Source organism: Triticum dicoccoides, chromosome 1B, assembly GCF_002162155.2.
Source record: "Triticum dicoccoides isolate Atlit2015 ecotype Zavitan chromosome 1B, WEW_v2.0, whole genome shotgun sequence".
NCBI lineage: Eukaryota > Viridiplantae > Streptophyta > Magnoliopsida > Poales > Poaceae > Triticum > Triticum dicoccoides.
Genome location: NC_041381.1, coordinates 7,838,768 through 7,857,495, shown reverse-complemented (window position 1 = coordinate 7,857,495; position 18,728 = coordinate 7,838,768).

Here is an 18,728-nt window from a genome sequence, read left to right as displayed (position 1 = left end):
CGGTGCCGAGCTGGTCCCTTGAGTTTTAGCAGGAGATACTTGATGGCATGCAAATCATCACCGTGGGCCATATGAATGTGGAGAAGGAAGTCTTCGATCCATACCGCGGGATCTGTTGTCCCATCATATGATTCGATGTTTACGGGTTTAAACCCTTCTGGGAATTCATGCTCCATTACTTCATCAGTGAACCATAGGGGGTGTGCGGCACCTCTATGTCGGGCTACATCGCGACATAGTTCGGATGGAGCTAGTCTACGGTATTCAGCCCTGACAGGTTTGTATTTATTGTATCCGGTGTGGCGGCCGTCGTCGCGCATTAGGGCGCGCCCTCGCGATCCATAGATCAATCTGGGCTCTCCTGCTCTGGTTTTCGAGTCGTATCGCAGGTCGTGTGCGTATCCCCGAGTTGTTGTGTTTCTATTTGTTCGGCGATGAGGTGCGGGCTGGTGTTCGGGCTGATATGCCATTTTATCTCGGCCACGCGGTGGTCGGTCAGCCGCATCGTGCCCTAGTGGTAAGGGCTCCAATGCCTCGTCATCAAATTGAGGTAGCAACCTGCGCTTCGGGTAACTTTTGGTTGGCCGTTCGCGTCTGTATTCCTCGGCTGCTAGGACCTCAGTCCATCTATCAATGAGCAGATCTTGATCAGCTTGAAGCTGTTGCTGCTTCTTCTTCAGGCTCTTTGCAGTGGCTATAAGCCGGTGCTTGAAGCTCTCCTGCTCAACGGGATCCTCAGGCACGGTAAATTCTTTGTCGCCGAGGCTCGCCTCATCCGCGGAGTGGGGCATGTAATTGGTGTCTTCCGAGTCTTCATTCGTGTCCTGTTCATCAGGGCTGGCTCGCACGTCTTCCCGTTCGGCCTGTTCGAAATTCAGCTGGGCGGGGTCGTCTTCGACTTCGGCATCGTCCGGAGTGCTATTGTCTCTTGTGTCGGTATCGCTGTTTTTATCATGGTGTGGTTTAGAGCGGCGCCACTGACGTCGGTGCTTCGGCTGCTTCTCAGGAGGCTTATCCTCCACTGGATCCTTTTTGTCCTCGCTGTTGTCTTATTTGGGTGTATCCACCATGTATATGTCATACGACGAGGTGGCTGTCCAGCGCCCTGTGGGCGGTGGTTCCTGTTCCGGTCCCACATCGTCATCCATACCGTCGATGTCTTCGGAGTCGAAGTCAAGTATGTCGGTCAAGTCGTCGACAGTGGCTATCAAGTGGGTGGCGGGTGGGTAACGAAGTTCTTCGTCGTCCGCATCCCACTCAAGCCGGACATAGTTCGACCACGAATCCCCTGCCAAGGAGAGGGATTTCAATGAGTTTAACACATCGCACAAGGGCGAGTGTTAGAAGATGTCCGTGGAGCTGAACTCCAAGATAGATGAACCTTGGAGTGCATTTATGTATTGTTCATTAATAATCCTAGGTTTCTCCGATTCTGGGCTCTTTCACGGACTACTACTCACCGTTTTGGGGTCCCAAAGTGATTTCCATGGTTGTTGAACCCTAAGGTGTGGTTACGTGTTGGTCGTCAAGGCTCGTAGTTTGGGCCGGTTCTGGCCCGTTTCTTGGACTATTACTCACTATTATGGGGCCCCAGAGTGATTTCCACAATTGACGAACCCTAGGGTGCGTTTATGTGTCTGTCATCAACACTGGCAAATTTGGCTGATTCTGGTCCGTTTCATGCACTATTACTCACTGTTTGGGGGTCCCAGAGCGATTTCCACGATTACGATCCCCAGGGTGCATCTACGTGTCAATCATCGGCACTCACAATTTTGGCCGATTCTTGCTCGTTTCGTGGACTATTACTCGTTGATTTGGGGTTCCCGAGCGATTTCCATGATTGATGAACCCCTTGGTCCGTTCATGTATCGTTCATTAATAATCCTAAGTTTGTCCGATTTTGGGCTCTTTCTAGGACTATTACTCACCGTTTTGGGGTCCCAAAGTGATGTCCATGGTTGTTGAACACCAAGGTGTGCTTACGTGTTGGTCGTCAAGGCTCGTAGTTTGGGCTGATTCTGGCCTGTTTCTTGGACAATTACTCAGTTTTGGGGTCCCGTAGTGATTTCCATGATTAACGAAGACCGGGGTGCGTTTACGTGTCGGTCATCAACACTCACAATTTTGGTCGATTCTGGCCCGTTTCGTGGACTATTACTCAGCGTTTTGGGGTTCAAAAGCGATTTCCATGGTTGTTGAACCCCAAGTTGTGCTTACGTGTTGGTCGTAAAGACTCACAGTTTGTCCCTGTTCTGGCCCGTTTGTTGGACTATTACTCACTATTTCGGGGGCCAGGAGTGATTTCCATGATTTGACGAACCCCGGCGTGTGTTTATGTGTCCATCGTCAACACTCGCAATTTGGGCCGATTTTGGTCCGTTTCATGCACTATTACTCACCTTTTTGGGGTCGCAGAGAGATTTTCATGATTGATGATCCCCATGGTGCGTTTACGTGTCGGTCATCAACACTCGCAGTTTTGGGGTCCCAAAGCGATTTCCATGGTTGTTGAACCCCAAGATGTGCTTATGTGTTAGTCATCAAGACTCGTAGTTTAGGCCGGTTCTGGCCCGTTTCTTGGACTATTACTCACTGTTTTGGGGTCCCGGATCGATTTCCATGATTGACGATCCCAAGGGTGCGTTTAAGTGTCGGTCATCAACAATCACAGTTTGGGCCAATTCTGGCCCGTTTCTTGGACTATTACTCAGTTTTGTGGTCCCGGAGTGATTTTCATGATTGATCAACACCGGGGTGTGTTTACGTGTTAGTTGTCAACACTCGTAGTTTGGGCCGATTGTGGCCCGTTTCGTGGACTATTAGTCACTGATTTGGGTCCCTGAGCGATTTCCATGATAGACGAACCCCGGGGTGCATTTATGTATTGTTCATTAATAATCCTAGGTTTATCTGATTATGGGCTCTTTCATGGACTATTACTCACCGTTTTGGGGTCCCAAAGTGATTTCCATAGTTGTTGAACCCAAGGTGTGGTTACGTGTTGGTCGTCAAGATTCATAGTTTGGGCCGGTTCTGGCCCGTTTCTTTGACTATTACTCATTGTTTTGGGGTCCGGGAGTGATTTCCATGATTGACGAACCCCGGGGTGTGTTTATGTGTTCGTCATCAACACTGGCAATTTTGGCCGGTTCTGGTCCGTTTCATGCACTATTACTCACCGTTTTGGGGTCCCAGAGCGATTTCCACACTACGATCCCAGGGTGCGTTTACGTGTCGATCATCAACACTCATAATTTTGGCCGATTCTTGCCCGTTTCGTGGACTATTACTCACTGATTTGGGGTCCGTGTGCGATTTTCATGACTGATGAACCCCTTGGTGGTTTATGTATCGTTCATTAATAATCCTAGGTTTGTCCGATTTTGGGCTCATTCAAGGACTATTACTCACCGTTTCGGGTCCCAAAGTGATTTCCATGGTTGTTGAACACCAAGGTGTGCTTGCGTGTTGGTCGTCAAGGCTCGCAGTTTGGGCCGATTCTGGCCCGTTTCTTGGACAATTACTCAGTTTTGCGGTCCCGGAGTGATTTCGACGATTGACGAAGCCCGGGGTGCGTTTACGTGTCGGTCATCAACACTCATAGTTTTGGTCGATTCTGGCCCGTTTCGTGGACTATTACTCACTGTTTTGGGGTCCCAAAGCGATTTCCATGGTTGATGAACCCCAAGTTGTGCTTATGTATTGGTCGTAAAGACTCGCAGTTTGGGCGGTTCCGGCCCGTTTCTTGGACTATTACTCACTGTTTCGGGGTCCAGGAGTGATTTCCATGATTTGACGAACCCCGGGGCGTGTTGAAGTGTCTGTCATCAACACTCGCAATTTCGGCCGATTTTCGTCCGTTTCATGCACTATTACTCACCGTTTTGGGGTCCCAGAGAGATTTTCATGATTGACGATCTCCATGGTGCGTTTACGTGTCGGTCATCAACACTCGCAGTTTTGGCCGATTCTTGTCCGTTTCGTGGACTATTACTCACTGTTTTGGGACTCAGAGCGATTTCCATGGTTGCTGAACCCCAAGGTGTGCTTATGTGTTGGTCGTCAAGACTCGTAGTTTGGGCCGATTCTGGCCCGTTTCTTAGACTATTACTCACTATATTGGGGTCCCGGAGCAATTTCGACGATTGACAATCCCAAGGGTGCGTTTAAGTGTCGGTCATCAACAATTGCAGTTTGGGCCGATTCTGGCCCGTTTCTTGGACTATTACTCAGTTTTGCGGTCCTGGAGTGATTTCCATGAATGACGAATGATACGTCCCCAATGTATCTATAATTTATGAAGCATTCATGCTATATTACTATGTGTTTTGAATGATTTTGGGTTTTATTTTCCACTTTTATATTATTTTTGGGACTAACCTATTAACCGGAGGCCCAGCCCAGATTTGTTGTTTTATGCCTATTTCAGTGTTTCGAGGAAAAGGAATATCAGACGAGTCAAAACGGAACGAAATCAACTGGAGAAGTTATTTTTGGAAGGAAAGCCACCTGATGGACTTGGAGTGCACGTCAGGAGATACCGGAGGTGCTCACGAGGGTGGGGGGCGCCCCCCCCCCTTGGGTGCGCCCCCTGCCTCGTGGGGCCCCCGTAGCTCCTCCGACGTACCCCCTGCACCCATATATACTCTTGTACCCTAAAACTTCCAGAACAGAAGATAGATCGGGAGTTCCGCAGCCCCAAGCCTCCAGATCCACGAAAAACCAATCGGGACCCTGTTCCGGCACCCTGCCGGAGGGGGGATCCATTGCCGGTGGCCATCTTCCTCAACCCGGCACTATCCATGACGAGGAGGGAGTAGTTCACCCTCGGGGCTGAGGGTATGTACCAGTAGCTATGTGTTTGATCTCTCTCTCTCGTGTTCTCTCTCGTGTTCCCTCTGTGGCACGATCTTGATGTATCCCGAGCTTTGATATTGTAGTTGGATCTTATGATGTTTCTCCCCCTCTACTCTCTTGTGATGAATTGAGTTTCCCCTTTGAAGTTATCTTATCGGATTGAGTCTTTTATGAGAACACTTGATGCATGTCTTGCGATCCACTTGATGTATGTTTTGGTGATCAACTTGCGGGTTTCGTGACATTGGGAACCTATGCATAGGGGTTGGCACACGTTCTTGACTCTCCGGTAGTAGCTTTGGGGCACTCTTTGAAGTACTTTTATGTTGGTTGGATGAATCTGAGATTGTGTGATGCATATCGTATAATCATGCCCACGGATACTTGAGGTGACAATGGAGTATCTAGGTGACATTAGGGTTTTGGTTGATTTGTGTCTTAAGGTGTTATTCTAGTACGAACTCTTTTATAGATCGATCCGAAAGAATAACTTTGAGGTGGTTTTGTACCCTACCATAATCTCTACGTTTGTTCTCCGCTATTAGTGTCTTTGGAGTGACTCTTTGTTGCATGTTGAGGGCTTGTTATATGATCTATCTATGTTATTATTGTTGAGAGAACTTACACTAGTGAAAGTATGAACCCTAGGCCTTGTTTCCTATCATTGCAATACCGTTTACGCTCACTTTTACCGCTTGCTAACTTGCTGTTTTTATTATTTCAGATTACAAATACCTATATCTACTTTCCATATTGCACTTGTATCTTCATCTCTTCGCCGAACTAGTGCACCTATACAATTTACCATTGTATTGGGTATGTTGGGGACACAAGAGACTCTTTGTTATTTGGTTGCAGGGTTGTTTGAGAGAGACCATCTTCATCCTACGTCTCCTACGGATTGATAAACCTTAGGTCATCCACTTGATGGAAATTTGCCACTGTCCTACAAACTTGTGCACTTGCAGGCCCAACAACGTCTACAAGAAGAAGGTTGTGTAGTAGACATCAAGCTCTTTTCTGGCGCCGTTGCCGGGGAGGTTAGCGCTTGAAGGTGAGATCTTGCAATCGAATCTTTTTGTTTCTTGTTTTAGCACTAGTTTAGTTTATAAAAGAAAACTAAAAAAATGGAATTGAGTTTGTCTCATACGCTTCATCTTTTTAATATCTTTCGTGAGAATGATGGAAAGGAAAATTGTGCTCAAGTGCTAGAAGAAGAAATCTCTAAAAATTTTGGCACTAAATCTTTGAATGATGAGCATGATTGCAATGTTGTTAGTACGAATTCTTTGAATATCCATGATGCTAATGATGATTGCACTAGTTATGATGGAAATGCCTCCTATAAGCATGTCAATTTTTGTGGAGTGCATTGGGCTTGCAAGGACACACCAAATAGGGAAGATAGATATTGCAAGAGGCATAAGTACTTAGAAACCAAATTGTTGTAAGAAGAGCTAGATGAATGTGCTGAAAGATTCAATATTTATAGTAGCCCTTGTGAACTTTGCACTAAACATGGTCATTTAAAGCTTCAATGCTATTTGTTTCATGATCAAGTCGTTTCCAAATATTGTGATAATTTGATTACCTTTGAGCATCATAAAGAGCTTAGCCTTCTTTTGGGTGATGAAGAAATGAAACGTAAACTGAGGGTATTCCAAAATTTAATCTTGATAGATTTCTTGATTTTGATCTAGAGGATATTTATATGTTTTGTGTGGAGAATTGCATTGAAAATCCTTATATTGCCAATTACATAAAGAAAAGAAAGCAAATAGAAGATGATGAGAATACTAATGAAAGGGAAGAGACTTCCCAATACCCTCCTATTATTTCTCATGATGAATCGGGTAACGAGGGGGAGCTTTCTATTCAACCAATCTCATCACTAAGGAGCTCAAAGAGTAAGGTTAAACCCACACATAATGAGAAGAAGAAAAATAAAAGAAGAAGCAACAAAGGTAGAAAGGTATCCCTCCCAAATGATGTTGCTCCTACTACTCATTGTGATGATGATAATTGTTTTACTATTGGTGCTATCCATATTTTTAATGATGAGAGTGATTATGCTTATGATATGAAAGGGCCCAAGCTTGGGGAAGCTATGTTTGATGAGTATGAAATATTTGAGAATATATTTGTTGGAATTAATGTTTGTCCCAAGCTTGGGGATGCTATGTTTAATAAAGATGATATTTTTAGCATCCCAAGTTCTGATATGCAAAGTTGTTATGATGCTAGCATGCCTCCTACCTATGATGATTATATTGATGAAAGTGGGTTCGGAAGAGAGTCAACTTTAGGAAGTAGTGATCCCACTATTTTGGAGGATGTTGAATTTTATTGTGATGAATATGAAAGTGGATTTGGAAGAGTGTCAACTTTATTTAGTGATTCCACTATCTTCGGAGAGGTTTCAATCGATTATGATGAGAACGAAGTTGCTACTTATGATGATTATTGTGATGAAACTTATGCTATAAAAAGTAGTGATGATTATATTTACAAACCTTGTCATGATTATGATTACCCTTTTTTGAACATTACTCTTTTAATGTGGAAACAATTTTTAGTGTTCAAGTCTCTTATGATACTCCCACTATTCCGAATGAGAAGAATTTTGCTTATGTGGAGAGTAGTAAATTTTCTATGCTTGTAGATCATGAAAAGAATGCTTTAGGTGCTGGTTATATTGTTGAATTCATTCATGATGCTACTGAAAATCATTATGAGGGAGGAATATATGCTTGTAGTAATTGCAATAATGTCAAGTTTCCTCTCTATGTGCTTAAAATTTTGAAGCTATGCTTGTTTTGCCTTCCTATGCTAGCTGATTATTGTTTCCATAAGTTGTTTGCTCACAAAATCCCTATGCATAGGAAGTGGGTTAGACTTAAATGTGCTAGCCACATTCTTCATGATGCTCCTATTATGTTTCAATTCTTATCTTTTACGTGAGCATCATTGTCATCATCATGCCTAGCTAAAAAGGCATTAAAAAAATCGCTTGTTGGGAGACAACCCAATATTTCTCCTTACTGTTTTTCTGTGTCTACATGATTATGCTACTGTAGTAATCATGTTTTATATCTTTTGTTTCAATAAAGTGCCAAGTAGAACCTTTGGGAAGACTTGGGTGAAGTTTATATGATCTTGCTGTACAAAACAGAAACTTTTGCGCTCACGAGAATGGCGGCCATTTTTTACTGGAGAGTGGTTTTTAGGTTGATTCTTTTTGCATATGATTAATAGACAAATTCCTCAGGCCCAGAAATTTATTTCAGAATTTTTGGGTTCCAGAAGTATACGTTTGATACAGATTACTACAGACTGTTCTGTTTTTGACAGATTATGTTTTCATTGTGTTGTTTGCTTATTATGATGAATCTATGGGTAGTATTAAGTGGTATGAACCATAGAGAAATTAGAATACAGTAGGTTTTACACCAATATGAATTTAGAATGAGTTCATTATAGTACCTAAGTGGTGGTTTTATTTTCTTATACTAACAGAGCTTACGAGTTTTGTGTTGAGTTTTATATGGTTGAAGTTTTCAAGTTTTGGGTAAGGATTCAATGGACTATGGAATAAGGAGTGGCAAGAGCCTAAGCTTGGGGATGCCCAAGGCACCCCAAGGTAATATTCAAGGACAACCAAGCAACTAAGCTTGGGGATGCCCCGGATGGCATCCCCTCTTTCGTCTTCGTTCATCGGTAACTTTACTTGAAGCTATATTTTTATTCACCACATGATATGTGTTTTGCTTGGAGCGTCATTTTATCTTGTTAGTTTTTGCTTGCTGTTAGTTAGAATAATGTTTTGCATCTTTAGTCTCAATAAAAATGTCAAGGATAGCCTTTGTCATGCTTATTTTGCTAGTATACATGTTGCTGTTTGAAAACAGAAAGTTTACCGCTGTTGCAAAAATTCCCTAGAAAAGTAAGAAAATGGTATAATGTTGAATCTTTTTGAATATTAAGCTCTGATATATTTATTACAGTGGGAATTTTAGTATGTAAGAGCACTTCTTTTTGAACGCGTGTCAAAGCATGAAAATCTCTTTAAGATACAGTATGAACACTTCCATCACATGTAAAAATCCTTCCGAAATGGTATAAGAGCACTTCTTTTTGAACGCGTGTCAAAGCATGAACATCTCTTTAAGATACAGTATGAACATTTCCATCACATGTAAAAATCCTTCCGAAATACTCTTATGAGCATTTATTTTTTACATACAAGTGCATTTATGAGAATACATGTGCAGTTTTTCATAAACACAAACTTTTTTTTTGATACATGTGAACATTTCAGGTCACAAATGATCTTTTTTGCATGCAGGAACATTTAAAAAAAACTGCTGGACATTTTAGTAAGTACTAGATGAAAATTTGCTTCGTGGACATGGGCATATTTTACAATGGCTGAAAAATTTACTCATTTACTGAAATGATTATATGAACATTCTATATATTTTTCTTACTTCTAAATTTCTCTGTGTTTATTACTATCAAGAAACAAAATGTGTAGAAGGACGAAAAATAGCGCTCGTCGGCCCGCAGCCCATTCCGGGCGTGGAAAGCCCATGTGAGCCCACATCTTCCTCCACGAGCGAGACAGGTAAGGGTTTACACTCTGCTATCTTCCTCCGCCGGCGCCATCTCCGAGCGAGGTCGAGCGGCGGCGGCGGCGGCGATGTCCTCCTCTCCCGGCCGGTCGTGGTCAAGGAAGGTACCCGTCCCTCCCTGTTCCTTCCTTCACATGTACATGGCCGCCGTTTTTCGATTCGCTTTGTTCTTCTTGTCGGGGAAACCAGTATTTCTAGTTGAAAAGACATATACTAGATTGGCCCTGTGAACTCAACTCAACTCATCGGCTGTGGCAGGCAAAATGATTGATTTCCCTACTTTCTTTCTTTCTTGCCCAACCAAGACCTACAAGTATGTACTAATTTGCATATATCCTCTGCTTTTCATGTCCAGATTCAGCAATTTGTAGCAATTCTTGTTGCAGAATTGTTTGCGTCAATTCTAGCTCGTTTGTTTGTATTCTCTTAGTTATTACTTCATTATTCAGGCTCTGCTTGCTACTTATGGTGGTAGCTAGTTTAATTTAATGATGTGGCCTGCCTGTAGCCTCATTTTTCTTTCTAATAACAATCTAGAGACAGATAAGGTGCTTGCTACTTCAATAGATCTCCGTGCGTGCCTGGTTGGACCTAAAATTCGTTAATGTTGCAAAGCCATTCTCATAGGTACCACAATACTTGTCACTGGGGAACTTGTACTGGGTTTTCCCCAACGACTAGTATTTCGGTACAGAGGGAGTAGAAAGCAAGCTTTTTGCAGCTGATCGAGTACTTTCCTAGGGTTGCAGCAAATACTACTGTAGTATTTCTAGTTGAACATATATTAGATTGGCGTTACCCATTAATAATAACTGCACCCTGTGAAGTCATTGGTTGTGGCAAAATGATTGATGTCCCTACTTTCTTTCTTGCCCTACCAAGAGCTACAACTACTAATTTCAATTTGCACGCTCTGGTTTTCATGTTACTAGTTAGGTGCATCCAAATAAGTTTGTTCAGATTCAGCACGTGGGTCTTCTTGCAGAATTGCTTGCGTCAAATATAGCTCGTTTCTTTGCATTCTCTTAGTTATTAGTTCATTATTCAGGCTCTGCTACTTTGATGGTGGTATCTAGTTTAATTTAATGATGTGGCCCGCCTGTAGCGTCACCATTTCTTTCTAACAATCTGGACACAGATAAGGTGCTAGCTATTTTAATAAATCTCCATGCTTGTGAAGAACAAACAAGTTTTGGACAGATACACAAAATGCTCAAACTTTGTCACTAATACATTCTTCGTAATGAGTATCGTAAGTTTTAGTCCAGCTCTTTCCGTTGTTTTCTTAACCTTGATATGTATTACCTGATTGGTACAGCTGAATTATTCGATGGAGGACCTACCGGAGGCTCTGCTGACAGAGATTCTCAACATGATCACCAGGACAAGTGATCTAAATTCTCTTTCCCTTGTGTCAAAGCAGCTCTATAAGATAGAGGGGAATCAAAGGGGTGCTATCCGTGTTGGTTCCGGTCTTTGCACCGCTACAAAAGCACTGACATCATTGTGCGCCCGCTTCCCAAATCTGCAGAAAGTGGAAATCGATTACTCTGGCTGGATACCTGGACATGGAAAGCAGCTTGACAACAAAGGCATTTCTGTGTTTTCATCTCAGTGTTCCTCGATGATTGACCTCACCTTAAGCTTCTGCTCATATATCGATGACTCTGGGCTTGGTTGCCTAGCGAATTGCAGGAAATTGGTGTCTCTCAGGCTGAACTCCACACCACAAATAACTTTGATTGGGCTTTTCTCGGTTGCAGTTGGTTGCACAAGTCTATCTGCTCTCCACCTTATTGGTTGCGATGAAATCGACAATGTAGAGTGGCTGGAATACCTTGGTAGGGATGGATCATTGGAAGAGCTTGTAGTGAAGAATTGCAAAGGAATCAATCATCATGACTTCATAAAGTTTGGTTCAGGATGGATGAAGCTCCAAAAGTTTGAGTTTGAGGGCAAAAGAGGAAGATATGATTGTATTACAGGTGATGTGGTCTATGGCTCCTCGTATGATGCTCACGGCATGGATTTGTATGATTTCTGCTGTGAGAGTTTGAAGGATTTAAGGTTGGCGCGTATTGAAACTTGGCCAGACACTACTAGGAAAAGGCCTACTAATGGCGCACCTAATTTGGCCATTAATGGCGCATCAGTGGTGCGCCATTAGTATATTTTACTAATGGCGCACCACTGGTGCGCCATTAGTATCTGGTATACTAATGGCGCACCACTGGATGCGCCATTAGTATATACAACAGTGCGCCATTAGTATGCCTCCCAGGGGGCCATGTATACCCAGGTGCTTTGGCATACTAATGGCGCACAACAGCAAGATGCGTCATTAGTAACTTCGGCATACTAATGGCGCACTGTCTAATGATGCGCCATTAGTATCATTTGGCATACTAATGGCGCACTGTGATGTGATGCGCCATTAGTATGAATATTAGGTTTTTTTATTTTTTTATTTTCTGTTTTTTGCACAGGTTACAAAATGTATAATTGGACAAAATATAGACAGCACACATCATCAACAGATTCATCGAATACAATAGAAGATTAGTCTCTGAATACAATTCATCATATTAGTCTCCGAATTGAAAAGACCGAACAAAGATAGAACATTATACTACAAGTCTCGAGACCGCGAGTAGCGAGTTTGTCTTCACATTACAAGTCGATATCGATCATCTAAACTACCATCACATAGAAGAGAGTTGCGGTCATCACGATGAGCATCATCACGATGAAACTCGTCTTCATCCGATTCCTCCAACGCTCCCTCCCCTCTCCCGCTAGATAGCGGGCGTATCTAGATTCGGCCTCGGCCCTAGTGGTGTACCCTTTGTAATTGTTACCGCTGAATCGGTGAACCTGTCTCCGACACTCCTCCCAGTCGTCGTAGACTCCGGGAACCTTCCCCTTGTACACGACATACGACGGCATCGCTATGCACTAGCCAAACGAAACGTTAGTACCAATTCACAGACAATACATAAGCAATATATAAGTATGCAACAGAACGATCGGAAGAGAAAAGCAAGACATTAATAGCATCGATTACATCTAAGTTGAACGACTCTCGAAACCAAAGAGACATACTACAAGTTCATTAAAGTTTAATTACAACATGAGCCAATCGATGTTTCAGAACTAGACACAGCATCACTGCTTTCGACTCGACTCAAGGGACCGGAGCGTGGATGAAGCCGCCGTCTATCGTGGGAGTCATGAAAGAACGGGCGTTGTCAGCCTGCATTTGTAGCATTGTGTCGATGTCACTGTTGGACGGTTGATTTCGGAGGTAGAACTGCCCCGAGGTACGAAGACATCTTGATGGATGATTTCCGCAAACTCCGACTGGATGCGAAAGAATTCTTGTCTGATGTCCGCGTCCTGGATTGCCGACACGCTCGCAGCCCAATCTTTGAGTTTACTCGGTAGCAGAAGTTGATGATGGTCCCGTACGATCGCCCGCATGTGATGGATGGCATAGTAGGCACCCTTCTGACTGCCAGACGGCTGCTTGACGCAGCAGAACGTCGTATTGTGGGAGAACACGTGCTTGCCGTACTTACGAATAGGCCTGGTGAAGGTGCCTCCAGATTTGGCGTAGCCGGGGAGAACATCATCAAGAACCTTCTTGACATTTGTGTAGTCTACGTTCGATTGACGGTCCGGGTCGAAATACGTGGCCATGGAATATTTGGGGCTTAGGAGGATGAGCGTGCAATGTGTGTCACTGCAGAAAACACGGAATGTTAAAAGAAAAATGATCGAAATCTAAGAATTCATATGTTACGGGCCGGTTGAGGGGAGGACTTACTCAGGAAAGTAAGGCACGAGGAAGTTATCCTTATCTTGGTTTGCCAGAATGACGCCTTTGAGGTAAGAACTCGTGACTTGCCGGTCCCCAGCGCTGCCCAAGATCTTGGCACGCATGTAGAAGGGGTCGACTATCACGATGTTCGGGGTCTTGTCGCGAATGATCCACATCTCCATACTCAGCGAAAATAGCCGAACGAAGGTGTAGTGCAGCGGATGAAGGTTCATCATAGCGTGGATGTCATCAAACCGCAGGATGATCGTACGCCCGATGAAGTTATCCACAAAGCCCTTGCCCTCTGGCACCTTGGCCGCGAAAACCGGGTATGCCACATCCTTCTCTCTGAGACGCCGCTTCTCCAAAGAAAGAACACTGTCATGCAGACTCCGCATAGCACCGGTTGCAGCATTGAGCATATTTGTCGGTAGCATCGCCCTACCCGCCATATGCACCCTCCTCGAGATATCCTCAGGTGAAGGTGGCCCGTCCTGAGCACGGATCGTACTCGGTGCCGGCTGGCTCGCACCCTTGTTAGTCTTTCTTTTGCGTGCCTTCTTCTTCTCCCGTAATGGGACCGAGTTCTGCTCACAGACCGCCTTCTTGAGTGTGTTTGGGCTGATAATATTTCGCACCTCGCCTATCTGAGGCTCGGTGAAGTCGGCAGCTGGAGGCGTCTCCTGAGAGCTGAACGGCAGACGACGCCTGTTCCAACTTGGCTTCTCCGCGGTACCAGCTAGATCGCGCACGTCTTTTGTTGGGTTGGGTTCTTGAGAAGGAGCCCCCATGAAGTCGCCATCGTACCCATGTTCGGCAAAGTACTGATTGACGTTGCCAAATGTATCGTCGTCGTCGTCGTTCTGATCCTGTGCCATATGCATGTTTGGATCCAGTGGCATAGGGATGTCCGGCACCGTTGCGGCGGTCTTGCCATGGGGCCGACTTGGCGCCGGCACGACTGGCGGTGTTGTCTTTGGGGTGGTGTCCCCCGCCCCCAAAGGAATCTGGCTCTTCGGCCAAAGCAGGGGCCAGCTCAGGCAGGCGCTGAGGGTCATCACGTCATCATCGTCGGCCCCGACGGGTCGAATCGGAGGTAACAACTCGTTGCAGCCTGGCAGCACCCGAACCAGTTCAACCCTAAACAAGTTGGGTGGCATCTGGGTACCGTGGAACAAGGGGTTGCCCGGTTGAACGATTTTGCCCTTGGCGACATCGACCAACTCGTTGTTCACGAAGTGCAGGAGAGTGCACGGAACGTCGGCGGCGCCCTGCGAAAACATGTAGGGCGTCAGGGATGCCCAGTCAAAGGCAAGGAGATGAAGTCCTCGACCGAGAGAGGCTTAATTAGTTACCATGATGATGGCATCGAGCTCGGCTAATGTCGAGGCACCGCCAACGGCGGGCGTGCAGTTGACGGAGGGGCCGCTTGCTGCAGAGGTGTCGGCCGACGTACACCCGGGTGCATTAAGCTCCCGTGCCGGCGTCGGAGACACCAATGCCGCCTCCGCCGGAGACACCAATGGCCCCGCCATCGCATTCTGCGAGTTGCTGGCCGTGAAGCTAGGAATTGGGGGCGGCCCCTGTTGGCCGCCCGCAATCCACGCACTCAACCCCTGGATCAAGGTAGGCACAATGGCGGTGATCGTCGCTCCGAGTTGTTGTTGCACTTGCTCTTGGACAATCTCCGGAATCCGCGCCACATGTGCCTTGAGTTCTTGAACCTCGCGCGCCTGGCTTTCCGAGCTGGTCTTTTTCTCCTTTCGCACACCAGCGGTATAGTATGACCCCCATTTTGTGGACAAGCCTTTGCCGGCCACACGACCAGCTGACGTCGTCTTACTGAGCTTATCCTTGTTCTTCATTACATTCAACGCCCTATTTAGAGTGGTGTCCCAAGGGTTGCTCTTAGTCGACCCCGCGCTACTGCTTCCAGTCGCCTGCGGAAGGAATGTGAACCATTTAGAAATTTGGCTTCATTAATTAGAATGCAACCATATGGAGCTAATTACGCGGGGGTGTATTCCTTACCAGAACAAGCTCAAGCTCCCTGGTCTTCGGATCCGTGGTAAGCTCCTTTGTTATTGGGTCCTCCTTGTACTGGGCCCTGACATAGTTCCTGGTCTGCTTGTTACCACTGTATTTCTCGAAGCGGGGCGGTAGGCCTTGCTCGGCACGCTCCGCGTCCTCCTTGTCCGATATAGGCTCCGCCACTCTGTAACCGCCGGGACCGAGTTTGTGTTCCCCTAAGTTCAGATCCCGCATTTCTTTCCCCCACTGACTTGATTGGGAGTTTGCGGTGCTCGAGCAATTGATCTTGAAGTCGTTGTAGTCATCTTCGGTGATCGAAGGATTTTTCTCCTTGATCTTCTCATAACTCTCACCTTTCTCGATCATTCTCTTCATATTGCTTTTCCAAGTAGACAGGGCCTTGCTCATCTTCGTGAGGGCAGCATTGTTCACTTTATTCCCTTTGAGGCTTGTGTTTTCAAAAGCAGCGGGGAACTTGTATCGTTCGTGCAGCTTCGTGAAGAGGAGGTTGCGCAAATTCCCTCGGTCAGGATGCCTCAGGTTCTCGGTGTTGATCGAGACGGTGCTCCGGAGAATGCACCCGAGCTGAAGCGAGTACCCCTTGACTATTCGTTCGGGCGCCGTTGGATTCCCGTCGGAGTCCACTTCAGTAACTTCCTCCTTGAGGGTGCGGAGCACGGTCGGGCGCCGGTCCTTCCGTTGCCTCTTCTGTTGGCTGCCATCTGTGCGTGCGCCGCCATCATCAGTGGTGGCATCCTCGGCGGCACCATCAGTGGTGGCATCAGTGGGGTCATCCTCGGCGGTACCATCAGTGGTCTCAGGATCGGTGGGGAAGGCGGCGTCCTCATACAAGTGAGGTTGTTCCTCCATCTCCTGGGACAGCTCCCAGAATGCCTTGCCGCCCGAACCCCCGGCCTCATCGTTGTTGGCCATGTTTCTCTCTAAATAGGAACAAAGTTTGGTCAAAAAGTTGGTTATTGTCAAGGAACAAGATCATGGTCTCATCATTTAGGGTTTGTCGACACCGAGGCATCCTAAAAGCCTAAGCTTTCATCATTAGTCACAAGTACCCCGGCCCATGCATTAGTCACAAGTACCCCATATGTCCTATTTTTAGCAAAGTCATGCTAAAATTCACGGAAAATTTCAGCATGACCTTTGCTGAAAATAGGACATATGGAGTACCCGAATTTGCTGAAACGGAAGTTAATCGACATTCCAGCAAACTCAAGGGCCTCTCGGGTGGACAAGGCAAAAAAGGCCTCCATAACAACATGGAAAATACATTGGCATGTGAAGAGGTGAAACAATATATGCATCTCCAAGCAGTATCATTCAACATTTTGGACAAACCACTACAAGCAATACTGGATCAGAATGTTTTTTATACATAACTGCTAAAACCCTAGGAGTTAACCGAGCCACCAACACAATGTGGACTTAAAAAGAGAGAGTCACGGACAGTAACATGATACATTTTCATAAAATTAGCTAGTTTTACTTATGGTGCACAAAGGAACAAGTACTGCAGTGCACTTAGAAAAAAATGAGCACCGCAAAACAAGAAGACTCGTTTCAGGTAAACGGAAGCTGTCGGCTACATCAAGTGGAGGCAAAAACAAGTGTAATTGCAAATGAATGCAAACCACGTTAAGACTTAACTGCTAAGTAATCATCATATTTTTTTAATCATCAGAGTACAAAATTTAAATTGAATTAGCCTACATAGCAAATAAGAACTAAATTGGTTGATCTTTAACTTAATGGGAGCAGTTGCGAATGGACTCAAATATCAGTTAACCTGGTATTTTCACCCACAACTCATTGTAAGGTGATATGCCTAGCAAATAAGAACTACAACAGTAAAAAAATCCACCAATGATGGACCTGCAGGCACTACACTTAATTGATCCTGGCAATAAAGCTAGCACCACTTGTCCTGATACATACAGGATTACAGATACCAAGACCAAACTTGCGCGCATAGGGCGTGAATCCTAGGAGCACACTTGAAAATAGCTCCACTAACAGTGATCCTGGTACTCCAGACATTGGAACGGTGCATGATACATTTTGTGTAAAAATGCTCACAAGTTCCTGGGACTCTCTCTATTCATCTCTACTTGATCATATAAATTTTGTGTAAAACTGCTCACAAGTCAGGAAGCAGTTTTCAGCAGCAAAACCAGTTCACCATAAATGTCATTGTGCATTTGAAAATCGGATGCGCCCCCCCCCCTCCCCCCTACTGTTTTAGTGATAAAGTATTAGATTGATAGATTGTTGTTACAATTTTTCTACTGTTGTTGTTTGATCCATGTTTTGATCTGCTTCTTCTACAATTAGTGTGTTACTAAGATGCCAAAACTATTTATGCAGTATCCAGATTTAACATAGCTTCCTGTAATCTCTTTAAAATTCTGAAGTCCTGATATGTTTTTGATGTTCAGATGCGCATTTTTGTCTACTTCATCTGGAATTAGTGTATCACCAATATTCCAAAACCGATAATACACTATCAAGATTGAACATAGCTTGCTGTGATTTCTTCCAGATTCAGCCTGCACGTACTTCACCACTTACTGTATCAGTTCAGTCAGCATATAGATGATATTGTGAATATGAAACTGAAGCACAAACTTCCCCTCTCGCATTTCGTTTTATAAAATCACAGCCTAATATAGCATCCTTGAGGTTTGGTACCTAATATTTTCAACAGCAGCAAAACCAGTTTATGGCCCCAACCGAAACCTAGGGGGCATGAAATTGGGTGGATTGGGCGGGGATGGGGTGATTTGGTACCTCGAGGCAGTGGTCGCGGTCGTAGACGCAGCGGGCGTCGATGAGGAGGTCGCCGAGGGCGTGGAAGATGCCGTGGCCGTCGGGGGGCCCGAAGTCGAAGTCCTGGTCGGCGAGGACGTTCGCGATGTAGGAGACGATGGGCCAGTGCGGCGCGGTGCTTCACCGCCGGCCGACGGGGAGAGGCAGGGGAGGCGGACGCGGCGGTGGCGAGCTGGTACTTACGGACGCAGGCGCGAAGGCGGCGTCGAGGCGGCATCGGGGCGTCGAGGCGGCGTCGAGGCGTCGAGGCGGCGTCGGGGCGGCGTTGAGGCGGCAGGGCAGCGGCGTCGGGGCGGCGTCGAGGCGGCGGGGCAGCGGCGTCGGGAGAGAAGAGGGGAAGGGGATCGAGGGCGAGGGCGAGGGAGAGAGAGGGGATAGGTTTGGGCCGGCCGAGGAGGAAATATGGATGGGGGCGGCACAATACTAATGGCGCACCACCCCTCGGTGCGCCATAAGTACATCCATACTAATGGCGCATCTCGCCCTGGTGCGCCATTAGTATTTTTTTTCTGCTCGAGCCAACAGGTTATCTCCCACGTGACCTG